This window comes from Phaseolus vulgaris, chromosome 4 (assembly GCF_051622355.1).
Source record: "Phaseolus vulgaris cultivar YP4 chromosome 4, ASM5162235v1, whole genome shotgun sequence".
NCBI classification, from domain to species: Eukaryota; Viridiplantae; Streptophyta; class Magnoliopsida; order Fabales; family Fabaceae; genus Phaseolus; species Phaseolus vulgaris.
In genome coordinates this window covers 29,159,034-29,178,347 of record NC_143501.1, presented here as the reverse complement: position 1 = coordinate 29,178,347, position 19,314 = coordinate 29,159,034, and positions in this window count along the sequence as shown.

The following is a 19,314-nucleotide window of genomic DNA, read 5'->3' as shown; positions in this document are numbered from 1 at the left end:
GTTTTATATTTTGTGAACTGGTATAAACAACCGATTGTTTTTGCGAAACAACTGATTATTTTTCTGGTGCTGTGCTTATTTGCTTTGTGTTTTGGCAAACTGAATTCTGATTTAAGTATTTCTCCAAGTAATTTCATTCTAGACTTAAAAGTTTGCGAAAACCCTCTTTAAACCATTCACCCCCCCCCCCCCCCCCCCATCTAGTTTAAAGTCATACTTTCTAACACACCTCTCTCCTTATTTTCACTTTTTTCTCTTTTTTATAATTTTTTTCCTCCTCAATCATATTCTTCTCTCTCTCTTAGTCACATCTTTTTTTCCTTGATGAACAACTAATTTATCGCCATCCCTTTGGGTTGGTTTGGGTATTGGCTGAAAACTGACCACTCTGTCTCTCTGCTAATTATTTGGGAATCTGTCCCACCTTTGTTTCTAATTTTTTTATTACCACCATATTATTCTCTTTATTGGCAAATGTAGTTTTCCAGATTTTTGCCAAGGTATCTTCAAATTTGTTCAGTCTTTTAGGAACTGAAGGATATAGGGGTTGTTGTTGTTGTAAAGGACCTTGCTTATTGGATGGACAACTATATTGTTTCCACCCAAAATTTTGATTCTGATTGCTTAAGAATAATTATTGTTATTGGAGAAACCACCTTGCCTTCCTTGGTTGCCCATGTAATTTAATTCTCCTTTAGATGAATTGTTTTGATAAGAACAATGACCATTGGGATGATCACATCCAGAAAAATCACACCTTTTTGGCTGACTTTGACTCTGAGAAGATTGCACAGCTTGTAATTGTTGTGGTAATTTAGCCATTTGTACAGTTAATGCTTCAAGTTGTCATGTCATAATTTTATTCCGAGCCAGAAGTGCATCTAAAGTACTCAACTCTAACAACCCTTTCTTCTAAATACATTGTCTATCATGTTGGGCTTCATAATTTGTTGATGCCAATGCATCACTAATCAATGCCGTCTGTTCCACATCAAGAACCATCATTGTGCCATCGGTTGCAACATCTAGGAGCATCTTAGTATCAGATATGAGACCATTATGAAAAACACTCAATTGAGCAATGTCTTTAAACCCATGATTTGCGCATTTTCTCAACATCATTTTTAAATCTCTCCCATGTCTCACAGAAGGCTTCATATGCTCCTTTTCTGAACATAAAGATCTTAGACTTTGCTTTGATGTAAGGAGATAATGGAAAAAATCTTTGTAGAATTTTTTCCTTTACATCCTTCCAGCTTGTGAGACTCTGAATTAGATGTGATTTGAGTCATTATTTAGCCTTTCCTGCCAATGAAAAAGGAAACAAATGCATATAAACATTTTTAGTATCCTTTGATTGAAAGCCCATTGTTCCCACCAATTCATAAAATGTAGACAAATGTGTATATCGATCCTCATGGTCCATGGTTGTAAATTGATGGTTACTGATAAGACTAAGAAAACAGGTTTCATCTTTAAGACCTTGGTGGTAACAAGTATTGCAATACTATAAAATTGGCTTGGCCCCTACTGCATGGTATAATCTCCAAGTGTTCTCCTAAGAGGTGGTGCTTGCTCTTCTGTCACATTGCTTTTCTCCTGAAAAATAATAATGGGAAGGGAAAAAGTGGTTGAGGGTTCTTCTCTAATGTCTCCTTGTTTTTTCTTTTGTCTTTTTCTTCTTGTTTCTTCGAGTTTCCTTTCCAATCTCTGATTCAAATGATAATTAGTCTTTGGGAATTTGACCTCTTAATATCGTATAAGAAAACTCACTCAAGGGTTCTATACCAACCAGTCCTCAGACTTCGGCGTTGACCACAGTCATGGTGGGGCCCCGAAGGATGGGAGACTGGGAGGACGGGCCAGTGTCTCGCAGAGCTCGCGAGTGAGGGTGGTCGAGGAGGGGGCGACATCAAGGCGAAGGGCGTGGAGGCCTCGGGCCTCGGGCCTCGGTAACCCAAACAGTAAAGATGGGCCGAAAAAGGTGGTTTCCAAGCCACACTCCAGTTATCGGTATGGGAGAGGCCTAGATCATTGAGCGCCCATGCATGGGGTGTGGATAACGCGGTAGGGTGCACCACAATCAAAAAGCCACTGGGAAAGAGACGACTCGTAAGGGTCACGTTCCAGGGGTGATCTGCATGCATGGCACGTGAATAGCTAGGGCACTCCAAGGATGGATGGCCCAGAGATTGGGTGCATGAGTTGGCACCCAAGTGGTCATCTCGTGGAGGATGCACTCCGGGAAGGGAGTCTTACGCATTAAGTGGCCCTCAGAGCGGGTGTTAGTGACGCTAAGGCACACCTACAATAAATCTGGCTACAGTTAGCGAAAAGGGCAGAGACACTAGAGTATATAAAGGGTAACAACCAACATAACCAAGTACGCAATTATAACGCGAGTAACACACAGAGCTCTCAGAGTTAAGAGTTCTTTTTGGTGTTTCATTGCCCGGGAGTTTGACTTGAGCGTCAGAGTGCAAACGGCCGCGAGGGCGCCCTTTGTCTCTTTGTTTTCAGGTGATCCAATCGGAGGAAAGGCACGCAGGGAAGAGGGTCTTTCGACGCGAGATTATTGTAGACGCACGAAGACGTTTACGTCAACCGGCGGGAACAGGTTTGCACAAGGATTCACTAGTAGTAAAACAAAATGAACTTTTAAAAATTAAAATTGAAAACAAATAAAAATAACTGAAAATAAAATTAAAAAATCTGCAATTAAAATAAAAACAAAAAAAATTAAAATATTCACAATACTTAATAATTTTCACTAAAAAATGAAATTGTTCCCTGGTAACGGAGCCAAAAACTTGATGACTATTTTATGGCAAGTGTATCGTGTCAGAAGTAATAATTTGTCCCTAAGGACGAATATCGGACCCACAAGGAACAATTGAATTATCAAGTATAAGATTCACTAAATAGAAAACAGGTAAGTAAAAGTTTGTAGCATGTTTGTTGTGTATGATTGCAAGAATGTAAATAAAACAAAGTGAAGAGTTTTTTTATTCAATTGGGAAAATTGGGATTGGTGTTCATCTTTCTCATATTTTGTATTTTGAAAAGCATAATAATATTCTATCATTTGATTGATATTGATGCCTATATAAAATTCATTTATATCGATTTCTTACATATAAAATTATTAAGAGAGTCGCCTAAATATCGATTCCTCGCATATTTATAAAAAATATTTATCCTTACAATTAGATGTTGATAGCAATTAACATTCCAAATCTATTCGTAGCATTCAAATATGTTAAGAATTATCATTTTGGTCAAAAACATAGAAATATTTTTGAGTCAAATATAAGGATCAAAATCATGGTAAACAAGTCTTACGAATAAAATGAAAATACCAATCATCAATCAGGAATAGAATATTACATTCAAATATAACTTTAATATATAAGAGTTTGAACATATTACTTCCAATCCCAAAGGGTAGAATTAGTCATTCATGATGGCCATTACAAGCATGGAAGGCAAGAAAAGATGATCAATGATGTTTCTCCTTGACGACTGCCTCCTATAAGGTTTTCTATCACCTTCTATTCTCTCAATGATGTCTAGGGTTGTACCTCACGCCTCATATTTAACCTAGTTGGGCTTGGGCTAAGTGACTTCTCGCCTTGGCGTGATTGGGCTCGCTTGGGCTAGTTGATGGCAACTGTTCAGCGTCGAGACTTTCGTCCAAGAAGATAGATGATGATCGAGATTTAATGATGAGTTTTTAGAGTCTTTTTCTTCTTCTTAGCCTTGTAAAAATTGTATAGAGTAGTTAGGAAGTTTTAGGCCTTGTATTTTGGGTCAAAGTAGAGGAGGATGTAAATAGAAAAGAAAGTAAAGTATAAAATAGTAAAAGAGGGGTGCAAAATAGAAATGTAGGCAAGGAAGGCATGAGACTCCACATGTCTTCTCCTCAATGGAAAGGATTTTCACCAATAAGGTGGTGACACTTGTCACACTTTCATTTAAGAGGTTTTGAGAGACTTTCTTATAAATAGGAATCTCTTGTACATGTATTTTCAACTTGGAATTAGTAATGAAATGCTGCCTATTTTTGGCCATTCTACTTGTTCTTAAGTTCTCCCTAGGTTAGTCTCCTTCAAGACTTAACCTAAGCTTTTTCCTACTGAGTTGACCTCACCTCTAACTCGTACAAATTCCTAACTTCACTTCAATCCATGGAAACTTATCTTGAGTTTCGTTAATGTTGTCGCTCATCAGATCTCCTTTACCATCCATCCGAACAAGAAATTACAAAGATCACTACTAGAAGAAGAGTGTTTTTCCATCAGGAGTGGTATCGCCTAGGCGAGATTAAGCTTTCTTGGGCAAGTTCCTCTAGAAGGCTTCTCGCTTAGGTGAGTTTGGGCGAGTGTTGGAGCTTCCCACTTTCCCTTTTTATCTTTTATATTATACTTTAGCCCTTTCATCTCCATATTCCCCTAGATCGTTCTTATTCATATTATAATCACAAAAATATATAAAAATGTTTAAATTCATAAACTATGGGTTAAATTGTAGTTATTTTATAAAAAAATATTCATAAGTGTCTGTATTTTAATATGAAATATTATTGAAATATGACACTTATCAAGGTGACATCAATTGTCCCGTGATAGAGGTTAGGTGGTCCAAGTCACAATCGAATCGTAACACTTCGGCTGCTAGGATCTTAAGTAGAAAGAGTTACACCCTAACTATCAAATACAACTTTTGATTTAGTGGTAAACTCTCGATCCAACAAAGATATAAAAACCAAGGTCACCAGTTCGATTCCAAGTGGGGTAATTGTTCAGGGGGAGATTGTTGCAGGTTGCACAATTGTCATATGGTATAGACCAGGTATGCTGAGTCACAATTGGAGAATTTGATTCTTAGGAGGAAAATTCCTAAGGGGAGATTGTTGAAAGTGGCATCAATTGTCTCATGGCAGAGGTCAAGTGGGCTAAGTCACAATTGGGCTACTATGCGCTTAAGTAGAAGTAGTTGCACCTTGACTATCAGTTATAACTTTTAGCTTATTGGTCAGCGTCCGATCCAACACTTGGTGTTGATTGAATCTTGAGCATTCATGGTGACATATTTAAACTCGACCATCGCATGTGAATTGACACTCTACCCGAGAATACAAGCCCATGTTCAAACAATAATGTGGGTAAATAGTGCCTCAGGCTTTTTGTTAGTTGAATCCGGAGCGTTGATGGAGGCAAAATCAATTTAGGTCATCACATGTGGGTTGTCACTCTAGTAATTAATATAGGCCCATATTAATGTAATATTGTGGGTGAACAATGCCTTGTGCTTTGTGTTGGTTGAATCTTAAGCATTGATAGGGGCAAATTCAATTTTGGTCGTCACATGTGGGTTGACACTCTGCTCAAGAGGATGAGTAATGGTCAGGTAAGGATATGAGTGAACACTATCTCATGCTTTGTGTTTATTGCATATAAACTTTTGATGGAGGCAGATTCAATCTCAATCATTAATGGGACAGATTCAATCTGAATCGTCAAATGTGGGTTGACACTCTACTCAACAATATGTTCCTTGTTCAGAAAATAATGTCGGTGAACAATATCTCATTGAAGTGTGTTCTATATTTATAATTTATAGAAAAAACCTCTTACAAATATGTATTCCCTAAAAGAATTCAATTATCTTACTGCACTAATTATTATTGGAATGGATCAAATTAGCCCTTGAATGGAACTATGATAATTCATTAATGGCAATCTTGCATATAAGTGGAACAACGGTGCAATGTGCGAAAGGTGTGTACTTTCATTCAACTTGTCCTAATTTTTTAGGATTATGTTTTATTTCTCATTGTTAACTTCAAAAGAGAAGGTACACATTGCTATAAGACTTGAACACATGATTTAAAGAGTAATGTTAATCATGGTTTCATGAAATTTAATGGTACATGTAGAAGATGGATGGAAGAAATTATAATGCTTTTCACGAAGTCTGCACATGTCTCCGTAATGTGCTTTCTATCAAGGTACACTAATCAATAAAGTGCATCATCGCATCCATCCTCTAAAAATGGATTTTGGTAAGGGTACACTCATCACTAAAGTGGCAAATAATCAATAACTCCATAAATGACTTTTTTGTCAAGGCACAATGTGCTCACACTCAGACCGATAAAAATAGTTTATCTAATATAGATGGTTTATTTTACGTGTCACAATAGCAATGCCTATCTTTATCTCAATCATTCACCGTCTATAAATTTTGTTTAAACCACTATCTTCATTTTAAAGCAGCACTCCAAAATTAAAATTATTTTTTTATTATTAATTATTTTTTAATTTCAACCAACAATCACAATTTTAATTCCAAACAATATTACAAAACAAAATTATATTTCTCCTTACATAACTTTTTATTTTCTTTATTCTGCCAAACCAATTAAACATTATTCTCCCCATTTTTAATTAATTATTTCACTAAAAATTTTCTTAAAATCAATTTTATTTTATTTTATCTTTTTCAAAATTTTCTTCTGTTTTACTTAAAAAAAAGAAATATTAAATTCCTGTGAGATTTTAAATATAAAAACCGTGAGAGTTTAACTTCTTGAGAACCGAATTTTCAAGAGTAAACGGTCTTATTTGGGAAATTAAAATTCCCTGAATTTATTTTGAGTTTTTTTTAAATGTATTATTAATGGAAAAAACACTTATTTTGATGAACAAGTAAATAACTGAATATGCAGTAATGTTACTGAACAATTTGACTTATCTTGTAATTTTGCAAGACGAAACATGATGAAACCTGATAGATAGAGCAATACTTGAGCAGAATATTTTCCTGTTGAGTATGCTTTCAGTTGAGATTATATTCTCATGATAGAAAGTTGTTATAAGAGGTAAACTATAAAAGGTACTTGAGATCTCAGGTTAAGGTACGTTGTTTCTAAGACTGAAATTTACTACTTCTTGTTTCTTATAAGCCCTGTACTTACTTGATCTTTGGAGTGCAATCAACAGATAGGGCCATCTCTGTCTCAACGGAGCCGTGTTCTAACACAACAAAGGGAAAAGAAGATTCCAACAGAGATAGACGTTTTGTTCCTTCGTTTTCAAAAATCTATAAATAGAAGTCCATTTAAAACTTTCTTATGTTTCCATCCACTTGCTCCAAGTCTGAGCATTAAGGAATTTTTCGAATGCCAACCTTCTTCGCTTGAGTGCTTTGGTTTGCTTTTCACCTTTGTTCTTCACTTTTATTCTTCAAAAGGTTAGTAATGGCTTCTTCTTTCGGGTCTACTCACATTCCTTCTTATTCTTCTTCATCAAAACGAACACACTCCAATTCTTACGAGGTTAGGGATGTGGGTTGTTCTATCTAACCAACCCCCTCGTTATCCTAGTTATGAGTGAGTTGACGCACACGTCCTTGATATATCTACTTGTTTTAGGGGTTCTGCTGCTTTAGATGACTTTCTCTCTAAAGTTTCTATGTTAAAACTTGACTCCCCGTCGGATGTGGTTGTAGCTGATAGTTGTAATCATACCGACCGGAGTTTGTCACGGTCGGAAAAGTAGTTCTCGGGACAGGACTTATTCTTTGCATATACTTGCCTTTTTAACGATTTACATGTGACTTTTCTTTTGATGAGTTCATGATGGGGGTCGTTAGGATCCTCAACATTGCTCCTACCTAGCTACATCAAAATTCGTGGCAACCCTTCAAACTTTTTGGCTAATTTATTATGCCTTTGGGTTGAGGTCGTCCCTATAGTCTTTCTTGTTTTATTACTATTCCCAGTCGGCCCATCATGTGAGTTGACTTTCTCTTTCAATCCGTTAGGGTAGCATCCTTTTCACTCCCTATACCTCATCTTATAAAAATTTCAAAAATAGGTACTTCAAAATCTTTATCGAACTAAATGGTGAATCTTATTTCTATGATTCTGATGAGTAAGCCTAAGTTTCCATTCCATTGGACTTGGTCTCCCACCGGTTGCAAATTGTGGTCGAGGTCATCCATGAAATATTTCATATATTCGACCAACTTCTAAATAGGCTCCCTACTTGGAGGATTCTAGTCGTTTACCAATTGCTCCACCGTTGAGTGGATTTTGTAGGTATATAACGTTTAAACTGTTAGTGTTTTTATTCACTTTGTTGACCATGTGTTTAATTTTTTTTGTTGTTTTGTAGAAATTATAGCGCAAACCGACCCTGATGCGACCAATATACTGGAACAACTACGTCCTCAGGCAACAAAGTGACATAAGGGGTAGCTAGATTTGGTTGGCGGGGGGAGGGGGGCTCGTCCGCCCCTATAATTTACCTGGTGCTACCTTCAAGTGGTGATGAACGGCCAAAAAAGCTGAAGAAGAGGGGGAAACCCGCTCGGTCACATCGTCATTCCACTCCTCAACCCGCACTAGATGTCGGGTCATCCTCATCCTTGCTATTAAGTGAGCATCTACACCTCGCTCGGGGTGTTCAGATTGCTTGTACTCCCGAGGAGGAAATAATCTACGCTGCAGCTCTGGTCGATGATCTGGTGTCGACCATGGTTGAGATGATGAGAATAACACTTGTCGTCGGCCGGACGCTTGGAAACGAGCTAGAAAGAAACTCAGCTGTTGTGTTGGCTAAGTTAAAAGCAGAGCTGAATGAGTCCTCCAACTCCCTGAAGGTGACCCTAGAGGCCATGGGGTCATTGAAAGAACAATCACGCCGAGTCAAAACTGAGCTTGATAGTGTGATGTCCCGGAATGCTACCATTAAGGCCAAGCTGAAGGCCAGCGAACAAGGGCGTACTGATGCGATCAAGGCACAAGAGGAGGAATTGGCCAAGCGTGAAACCTTGGCGGGCGAGATGGCTTACTACCAGTTATTCCTCTTTAGAGTTGATAAAGACGGTTTCAATGAAGGTGTATTGGGATGACCGACCCGTCTACTTGACTCGGTTAACCCAGACAAACAGACCCCAACCTAAACGACGAGGTCGACCACGTGGCACACCTGGCCGACCGACACAGGACGCTCAAGTCAAAGGTTGACATGATTAGCAAGACTAACCCATGGTTAAGGGATGACCTAATCCAACCCTAATCACAAACCAACTCCTTAATCCGGCCCAACAACAAGGGCCCATCAAGGTAATATAAATATCACGCATTCCAAGGAAAAGGTACATCATTATCTACAGTATTTTGACAGCCGAATACGACACCCTACTGACTTGAGCGTTAGAGTGCCATCTGCAGGTACCCCACCCGTCTGAGGAGCCACCCGGCGAGCAAGACCGAAGAAGGAGCGTTGAACAGGTGAAGACCGACCGAATAGCATCCGAAGTCAATAGTTCTCCCAGTCCCCAAACTAGTTCGAGAACAGAAGGTATCCGCCAGGCGGCATTCTTCGATAGAATCCCCATTGAGGATGACCGATATGACGATTCTAAAGACATCGTAAACGGTCAGCTTGTGGCGGCAATAGTGATGAAGAAAGGGAAGGAGATGGGGAAGGAGGTGAAGAGGTGGAACACTCATTGGGGTTGTTTGCGTCTCTGTAGTTTGTAATTATATGTCTTTTTTGCCTTAGTTTGAAAATTTACTCTGCTTTTGTCTCTTAATTATGTAATTCCTTTTTCCTTTAATGTTTTCATGCCGTTTTTCCCTCTTTGCTTGTCGACCACACAAATTTATTGTGTTTGACCTTTTCAGTGGTTGTCTTGTATGTCTATTAATACTTGTATATAATTGTAAAGAATGTATATCGAACGATCGTTAGGATTGGGATCCTTTGTTTGTCGCTCGAACTGTTGAATGACTAACAACTTGAATGTTGATCATATTTTGAATCGATATAACTTAAATAAGTTGAGTTTAATGTCGACCTGATACTTGAATTCATATACTTTAAAATAGGTTGAGTGTTGCTTTTCAAAATAAGTTGTATGTTGAACAATCGTTAGAACTAAGCTCTTTTGAATGTTGGTTGGGCTTTTGAATTGCTTTGTCCTTGTTGAACATTGAGTGTATACTCGAAATAATATAACAAATAAGCTAAATCTTTGATAGATTGAGAGACAACCTCATTTCGGAATCCATATAATTCTAGTAGGCTGAGTGTCATTTCTCAGATAAGCTGAATGTTGAGCTTCAAACTTTAAATAAACTGAATGTTGATCGTTAAGCCAGTTGGCGCATAAACTTTAAATAAATTTAACTTCGATTAGACGCTTAGTTGAGGGAGCTTGTTGTTTTAAGAAAATACTTGATTGACCATATCGACGCATTACATGTTCATTCGGTAAGGGCCACTAAGTTAAACAAGCTGCCTTGACCGACAGGTATAAGTTTAGGATTTGGGTAGGGGTTTCCGTTTTAATGCAAAACTTCCTTGACCGTGTCGATGCCTTACGTGTTCGGTAAGTGCTGTTAATTGTTAAGCGGGCTTCCTTGACTGAAGAGTTTTATGTAGATTAATTTTTAACCATCGGCACATTACGCGTTTGTTCGATAAGGGTTGCAAATTGTTAAGCGATATGCCTTGTGAGGATGGTGTAGTGTTTAGGACATTCGCCATAACTAAAACAATAACAAGTGTGTATTTTTAAAGTGCTTTGTTAAAACCTTCCCGGTCAAAAACCCTCCTAAGAGATCAAGCAAGGAAAGAGTACACTGTTCAATTTATTAACTGTAATAAAATTTGAGATGTGTGACATTCTACGTCCTTGATACAATTCTTCCTAACAAATATTCCAAACTAATCTTCGTTTTGAAACTTCTAGGTGTCACTTTCGAATTGTATCTTCTAACTGCACGAATCTTTCAAGTTTCCTCTCTTATTCTGCTTTTGTCTTTGAATTCATTGATTAGGTCTAGTCTGACTGCTAGACTCTCCTAATTTAGACTGACATCAAATAGTTAGTGTCATAGGGAAAGTTCCCCGATCTCTACTAGGATCATGGCTTCAGTACCATACGTCAGGCTAAATGGAGTTTCTTGAGTGGTGGTTTGTGGTGTACACTGGTAGACCCATAAGACTTCGATGAGCTCCTCGGTCCACTTGCCTTTCGTTGTACCGAGCCTTTTGTTTAATTCATTGAGGATTACCTTGTTCACAGCCTCGACCTGCCCAATGGTTTGGGGATGTTCCACTGAGCTGGTGATATGTTTGATGTTAAGCTTTTCGTAGAACTCTGCTAGCCATCGGTCAATAAACTGCCAACCCTTGTTAATGATGATAACATGAGGTAAGTCAAAACGACATATGATGTTCTTCCATACAAAATTTTGAACATTTTGTGTTGTCATCGCCACTAAGGGTTCGACCTCTATCCACTTAGTGAAATAATCAACTCTAATTAAGAGAAATTTGCATTGTCCCTTGCCTGGGTTGAAAGGCACGATGATGTCCATTCCCCATTTTGCAAATTGCAAAAGGGAGAGGATGTGATGTAGGTTTTCGGGCTTCTGATTAGATAATGTGTCATACTCTTGGCACTTCAAACTTTTGCATACGAACTTGGCGCACTCACTCTTAATGATCGACCAATAGTATCATGCTCTAAGTACCCTAGCAGCCATAATCCTTTCTTTTGAGTGACTACCACATACTCCTTCATGTATTTCTCACATGACGTAGTTGGTCTAATCTTTTGAGATACATTTCAGTAAAGGTTGGGTGTACCCTCTGTTAGAATGTATGTCTTTAAACTAGAAGGAGGGGTGAATGGTTTAAAGAGGGTTTTCGCAAACTTTTAAGCCTAGATGAAATTACTTCAAGAATAACTTGATTAAGAAATCAGTTTTCCAAAACACAAAGCAACTAAGCACAATACCAGAAAAACAATCGGTTCTTTCGCAGAAACAATCGGTTGTTTATACCAGTTCACAAATATAAAACTGAAATTAAAGAGTTTAAGGATAGAGAGAATGCACACAGAGGTTTATACTGGTTCACTCTTAACCAAGAGCTACATCTAGTCTTCTCAGAAACCATTGGGAAACCACTAAGCAATCAATCCTAGATCACTTACAACACCACCAAAGAAGTGACCTTGATCCCCTCAAGACACACACTTCCTTTGGCTCAGCACAACACCACTAAGAATGTTGATCTTGATCCCCTCAAGAACACAGAACACTTCTCAGCTATACACACAGAGTTTCTTTCAAAGTACAAAGGATTACACTTGTTACAAAAAAGATCTGAAATCAATACAAGATGAAAATCCTATCTCACACTTTTTGATCAATGCAATCTCTAAGCAATTCTCAACTTTTCAAAAAGCTCATTTAGTGAAAAACTCAAATCTATTTTTCTATGATTAAAGCAAAGTTGTTTGTTGCATAATCTGAACAAACTATTTATTGCAATTAATGATTGGTCAAAACATTTAAAACTGTAAACCCTAAACCCTAAACCGTAAACAGTTGTAAAATCATTTAATGCTCAGTCAAAGCACAAAACAGTTTTCTGTTATGGTCCCAAAACAAACAATCCGTTGTTTTCACGAATCAATCGGTTGTTTTGGTTTGACAACAAGTCAACCATCAAAAACAGTTTTCAACCTTTCTATAAACACCTAAGTATAACACAATCGGTTGTTTCGACAAAACAACAAGTTGTTTTTCACTCAGATTGAAAAACATTTTTCAATTAAAAGGTTTGAGAATGCTTATGCTTTGGATTCAATCAAGAGTGGATTTACACATAAAGTCTACCCAGATCCTATCTAAAGACAGCTCAGCAACACCAAACACATCTAGCCTTTCATCAACCTTCAAAGGGTTTGGATTCTTCAAAGCTTGAACACACTTGGTTCAACACCCTCAGCTTTATAAGTCATGACCAATGACGACGAACCATGCGGTCTGCTGCCTCACGGTTTTTTCCTCTTGTGCTCCACGCTCAACACTCTCTAGGAAGGGTTAGATAGGTGTCATCCATGTTTTTTCTTTAGTAACGAGCATGCATTCGTTCGTGCTGACACTAGGATTCTTGAGAACTACATAAATCACCAAATGGTGGAGCCTTTTCTTTTTAGTTGTAGCCAACTTGGAAAGCATGTCGGCCCTCACATTGTGTTCACACTGAATATGCTCAATTTGAACACTCTTGAACTTGGAGATAAGATTTCGAACGAGGTGATAATATTTTTGAAATAGAGATTCTTTCACCTCGAACTCTCCTTTTACTTGACTGACTACTAGTTGGGAGTCGCTTTTACAAAGCACCTGGAAAACTTCCATGAAATGTGCCAATGTCAATCCATCCAGAATGGCTTCTATTCTACCTGGTTATTTGAAGTTTTAAAGTCAAACTTCAAAGATTGTTCAAGGAGGATCCCGCCCGAACCCTCTAGGAATTCTCCTGCCCCGCATGATTTGTCATTATATGACCCATCCACATATAGTATCCACGGTAATCTTCATCTATGACTGGTTTAGGTCTTAGTTTAGCCATAAAGTCAGCTAGGCTTTGGGACTTGATTTCCCTCATCGGTTGATACTAGATTTGAAATTCAGATAATTCAATTGCTCATCCGATCATTCATCTAGCTAAGTTTGGTTTAGCTAGAATCTTGATGATGGGCGATAATAACGAGTGTCAGGGACACCTTATCAATCATTTGATATTGACCTCGACACCATGTAGAACTCGACTAATAACGTAGATCGACTGCTTCTCTTTTTCTACCTCTTGTACTAAAACAACACTAACGAATTCTTCGGAGACTAAAAGATACACCATTATTGGTCATTGTGCATCCAATATTTGTATGATCCGAGGTGCTGCCAAAAACGTTTTGAGTTGAAGGAACATTTCTTCACATTCAGGTGTCCAGTTGAACTTTGCTGCTTTTCATAAGAGTTGGACGATGGACTTTGATTTTTTCCAGTTTAGGCACAAATCTAGATAAGGTCGTTAATCAACCGATTCACTTTTGAATTTCCTTTATATTTTTTAGGGTTCACATTTTAGTGATAGCCCTGCACTTCTCTGGGTTTGCTTTAGTGCCACGGTGAGTAAGCATGAAGCGAAAGAATTTTCCACCTTCTACCTGAACGCATACTTGTCGAGATTGAGTCGCATACCATGATATCTGAGAAACTTCCTTGAGATCTTGAATGTGCTGAGCGCATGAATCAAATTTTACGACTATGTATTCGACATAGACCTTGACGTTTCAGTTGAGCATTCCTTTCAAGATTTGATCCATCGGTCATTGGTAGGATGCTCTGACAATTTTTAGGCCAAATGGAATGACTTCATAGAAGAAGTTATCGCAATCAGTCATGAAGACAGTCTTTTCCTTAATGCATCTAAGAAACTCAAAATGTGGTCATCAGCTGCCCCATCAACCAGGTGATCGATGCTCAGCAAAGGGTATGCATTTTTCGGACAAGCCTTGTTCAGGTTGGTATAGTTCGTTCACATCCTTCATTTACTGTTGGACCCTTTTACCATAACCACATTTTCCAGCCACGTGGTATATTTTTTCCTTTATGATGAAACTGGCTTTCACAAGCTTGTCGGTTTTATTTCCGTGCAGTGTCGCGCTTCTCTTCGCCCATTTTTTTTCTTTTGGGCGATGTTCGTGCCTCTTTATAAACTGAGAGGCGATGTGTGATAATATTAGGACTTACCCTTGACATGTCAGAGGCAGTCCAAGCAAATAAGTCAGCATTTTCGATAAGTGTTTGACTTACCATTGTGTTATCGGTCGGCGTAGGCGATGTCCTCATATGCGTTCAATGTGTATCATCTTGTAGGGGTATTGAGAGGAAGTCTTCGCCCGGTTCGGTTCGAGTATCATTCATTCGGGGATCCAGATCCACTAAAGCAACCACGTGCTCCTTCCTTGGAGTTTTCGTTTCTCGAGGCCGGTCTCTGCTCGGGCCCCGAGATCTTTGCGATTGTTCTCTTCTGCGACCGCGTGATCATCCCTTTGGTGACTCTCTATAACGGAGTCGATAGAGGCATGGATTGATAAACCTCAACTAAAGCAATTATTTGACTAACAAATAAGGTGGAGTAAGCTCATCAATGATGATTTGGTCGTTGTAATGCACCAAAGCCATGATAATTGTCAAGGTCATTTTGTGATAATGGTAAATATGTGACAATTGATTGGATGTTTTGTGTAGGTGTAGGTAATGATCACCTACATTTATAGTTGATAAGACATGACACAAATTATCAAAGAAAGAAATTTATGTCATATTTAATATACATTATTCAACATATGACTCTTTTTAATTGTGTAGATGAGAATGTGTACGTACGGTAATAATGGTTTTGCATTAGATTCCTTTGTACGAAACGATAATGATGTCTAAACCCTTATGACGCCCTAGACCCATTTATGTCTCCATATTCCCCTTAATTAGTTTAATTTGACTTGTACTCATACACATTAGTTGAATATTTGGGCCTTGATGAGGCCCATTCACAAGGGGACGTCACTTGGGCTAATTCCTTTCACATAATTTTTCTATTTATGAAGTGAGTGGAACCAGTTTTGGGACCCTATTATACTCCTAAAAAGTCCAAATTGTTTGTTCAAAAGGTCCCTTAATTTTTTATTTATTTTTATGTGTAGTCCACATTAGCTGAATTTTTGGACCTAGACGAGGCTCATTCATAGGGGGATGTCACTTAGGCTTATATCTTTCCCATAGTTTTTTTATTCACAAAGTGAGCGGAACCCATTTTAGGACCCAATTATATTCATAAGAAATCCAAATTGTGTCTCTAAAAGGCTCCTTAATTGGTTTATTTTTTATGTGTAGTCATACCGAATAACTGACGTTTTGACGAGGTCCATTCATTGGGGGACATCACTTGAGTTGATGTCTTTCCCATAGTTTTTTTATTCATGAAGTGAGCGGAACAACATTTGAGTCCCAATTATACTCATAAGAAGTCCAAATTATGTCTCTAAAATGCCCTTTAATTGATTTATTTTTATGTATATTCATACACAATAGCTAAATTTTTGGGCTTGGACGAGGCCCATCCATAGGACGACATGACTTGGATTAATGCCTTTCTCATAAATTTTTTATTTATGAAGTGAGAGAAACCAATTTCGAGACCCAATTGTACTTCTAAGAAGTCCAAATTGTGTCTATGAAAGACTCCTTAATTTGTTTATTTTTAACGTGTAATACGCAATAGCTGACTTTTTGGACCTAAACAAGGCCGATGTTAAAGGTAGATTTGACTTGGATTGATGCCTTTCCCTTAGTTTTTTATTTATGAAGTGAGCATAACCAGTTTCAGGACCTAATTGTACTCCTAAAAAGTTCAATTGTGCATCCAAAAGGAACATCACTAAGGTGTTGGAACATTTTAGGCTGACTTTTTAGGCTAGATGAAGCCCATTCATAAGGTTCAACATATTTACGACTTCATTGAAAAATATATTAGGGGTATCATCTAGAAGGTAAGTGAGAAAATGTATAGAATATTGTAATGCTTGGAAGATTGACTTGGGATAGAATTCATTCCTTGATGAATTCAATATGCTTTAGGGATGCCAACTTATTCTTTAGTTGCAAGAAAAAGGGATTCCATCATTAAGGTGTTGGAACATTTTTGAATACGTACATCTATTTTTAATCTCTCTTATTTATTTTTTTACAATACGAATACATTTATATATTTTTCATTCTTCTCATATAAATTGTGAATGATGCTTGGATGGAACGTGAGCATTGGATGAGTTTTGTGCTCAGGGTTGCTTTACAAACATGTTAACCTTTGACCATGTCCTACTACCATGCGTGGAAGAGCTATCAACGTCACCATTGAACTTCTAATGACATGAACAATGCTTGGATGGAACGTAACCATGTGACAAAAATTTAGTGCTTAGGGTTGTTTTGGAGACATGTCAACCTTTTACCTTGTCGCACTGACACGCGTGAAAGAGCTATCAACCTCACCACACAACTCATGATAACACATGCATGCAATTATAAATAGAAATCATGTTTTCTTATGTATAACTTACCTAATACTTCACACGAAATCCTAGTTTCGATATCTCCATCTTTTGTCTACAATTACACCCAATTCCTGCTTTTGATTTTCCTATCTTTCCTGGTGTATTACACCCAATATTCTGGTTTTTAGGAAGCGAATTATATATACGTCATTGTCCACTATGCTGGACCGATGAACGATTGTTCCATTGAAGAAGTTATTGCACTTTTATATAACCAAAAGTTGTTGTCTTCAAAAGTAGAATCACCAAAAATGACGATGCACTTATGCTACCTTACTAGACTTGGTAGAAGGATAAGTCATTATACCGTCATTGAAATAACTAAGGATGGTAATGTTGAGACGTTCTTTAGCATCTACGATTTCATTAATTTGTATGTGACATTTAAAAAGGTTGCATTCTTCAACACAATCTCAACCCACATACTACTCTCTTTCACCATCTTTTCATTTTGAACAATCACAACATGTTCGACCCTGGTACAACCACCAATCATAACTCTTGTCCCACCAAGAATTACACCATCTCACATTAGACCTAAATGAACCCCAATCAACATCTTGGGATTAGGAAAACCACCTTCAATCATACATCCAACTATTAAGTGGTTTGTATGTAAGTGTAGGCAAACATAAAAACCAATAACTCTCATGTATCATCTTTATAATTAATTAAATATTTTTTTTTAAATATTTGTGAGTTTTGTAGAAAAAAGAATACTTTGATTAATTTTATTAATTTTTTTAATTTATTGCATATTAAAGGATTTAATAAGGAACATCTTTTATTTTAATTTGGAGAATGTTAGACTAGCAATTCTCTTGTAAAAATGTATTTTTGAGAAATTGGACAAAGAAAACCATTAGGAGATAATAACATTGTTTGCAGCAAATATTTTTAAAATTTAAAGTAAATAAGAAAACATACTTTCTCACATATTCTTGGGAAACTAAAAATTTATTGTCTATAGCTTGTTTAATGATTTAATAATGATGAAACTAATTTTAATAAATATAATTATACACGATTATTACTAAATAAATATAATATAATAATTTTATAATATTAGAAAATAAAATAAAGATATCATTTTATTACTTCATTTTAAAACTGTATATAATCATCTTGATGAATTATTCAAAAAGTATTTTAAAATCAATTAATTTTATTATTATCATCATAAAATTGCACAGGTCAATTAGACGGTCTCATAGTATAAAGACATACTAAACGATCTGGTAAGAAGTATTTAGTGTATTAAGATGCTAAATAATCTACAATATTAATATGATAGATGATCTCATTAGGCTAAACATGTTAGACAATCTAACGATAAAATGTCACACTAGAAGATTGATAAGTGTCTAATTTCAGTAATATTTCATATTAAAATATAGGCACTTATGAGGATTTATTGTTAATTTACATATAAAATAATTCCTAATTTATGAATTTATATTTTTTTACATTTTTTATGAGCTTTATTTGAATTAGAGCATTTTATTCCAAATTTGGTGTTAATTGCTGATTTTTAGGGAGGATTGAAGATTTGGAGTAAAGGAGAATAATTTGAGCTAAAAAGAGAAAGCTGAAAGGTCCCAGAATGGAAAAAGATGTAGAAAAAGACTATTTCGTAATAGGAATACGATATTCTTGCTTGAGCGATAATGCATCAGAAAGATTGGCATTTTTTATGTTTTATCACTTAGCCCATTAGCGCGACACAGGAAGCGACCTGACCCTAGAAAATTAGGATAAATAGAGGGCTAGAGGCTCAACCCTAGTGAGCCAGATTGAGAGGAAAACACCATTGAGTGAATTGTAATCCAATTGGGATAATAGAAGATGCTAGAAGTATGCGTGGCTAATTCTACCCTTTGGGATTGGGAGTAATTTGCTCGAACTCTTTTGTATTGAGGTGATATCTTATATTAAAATATTCAGTTATTGATTTATTATTGGTATTGTTGTTTTACATCTAAATTTTCGTGACAAATTGAGAATCTTAAATCTGATCGAGAGGTATTTTTAGGGTTTGGACCTAAACAGTAATACTTAACATATTTGAGTGCTAGAGATAGACTTGAAATGTTAATTGCCATTAACGTCTGAGTGTGATTCTAAGTTGTTTTTATAAGTATGCGCGAGATCGATATTTAGGAAATATTCTTAAGGATTTTATATGAGAGAGATCGATATAAATGAATTTTCTACGGGCATCAATTTCAAACAAAGACTTAATATTGACATGCTAATAAAAATACATGAGAGTGAGAGAGATGAAATCTAATCCCTATTTTTCCAATTGAAGCAACC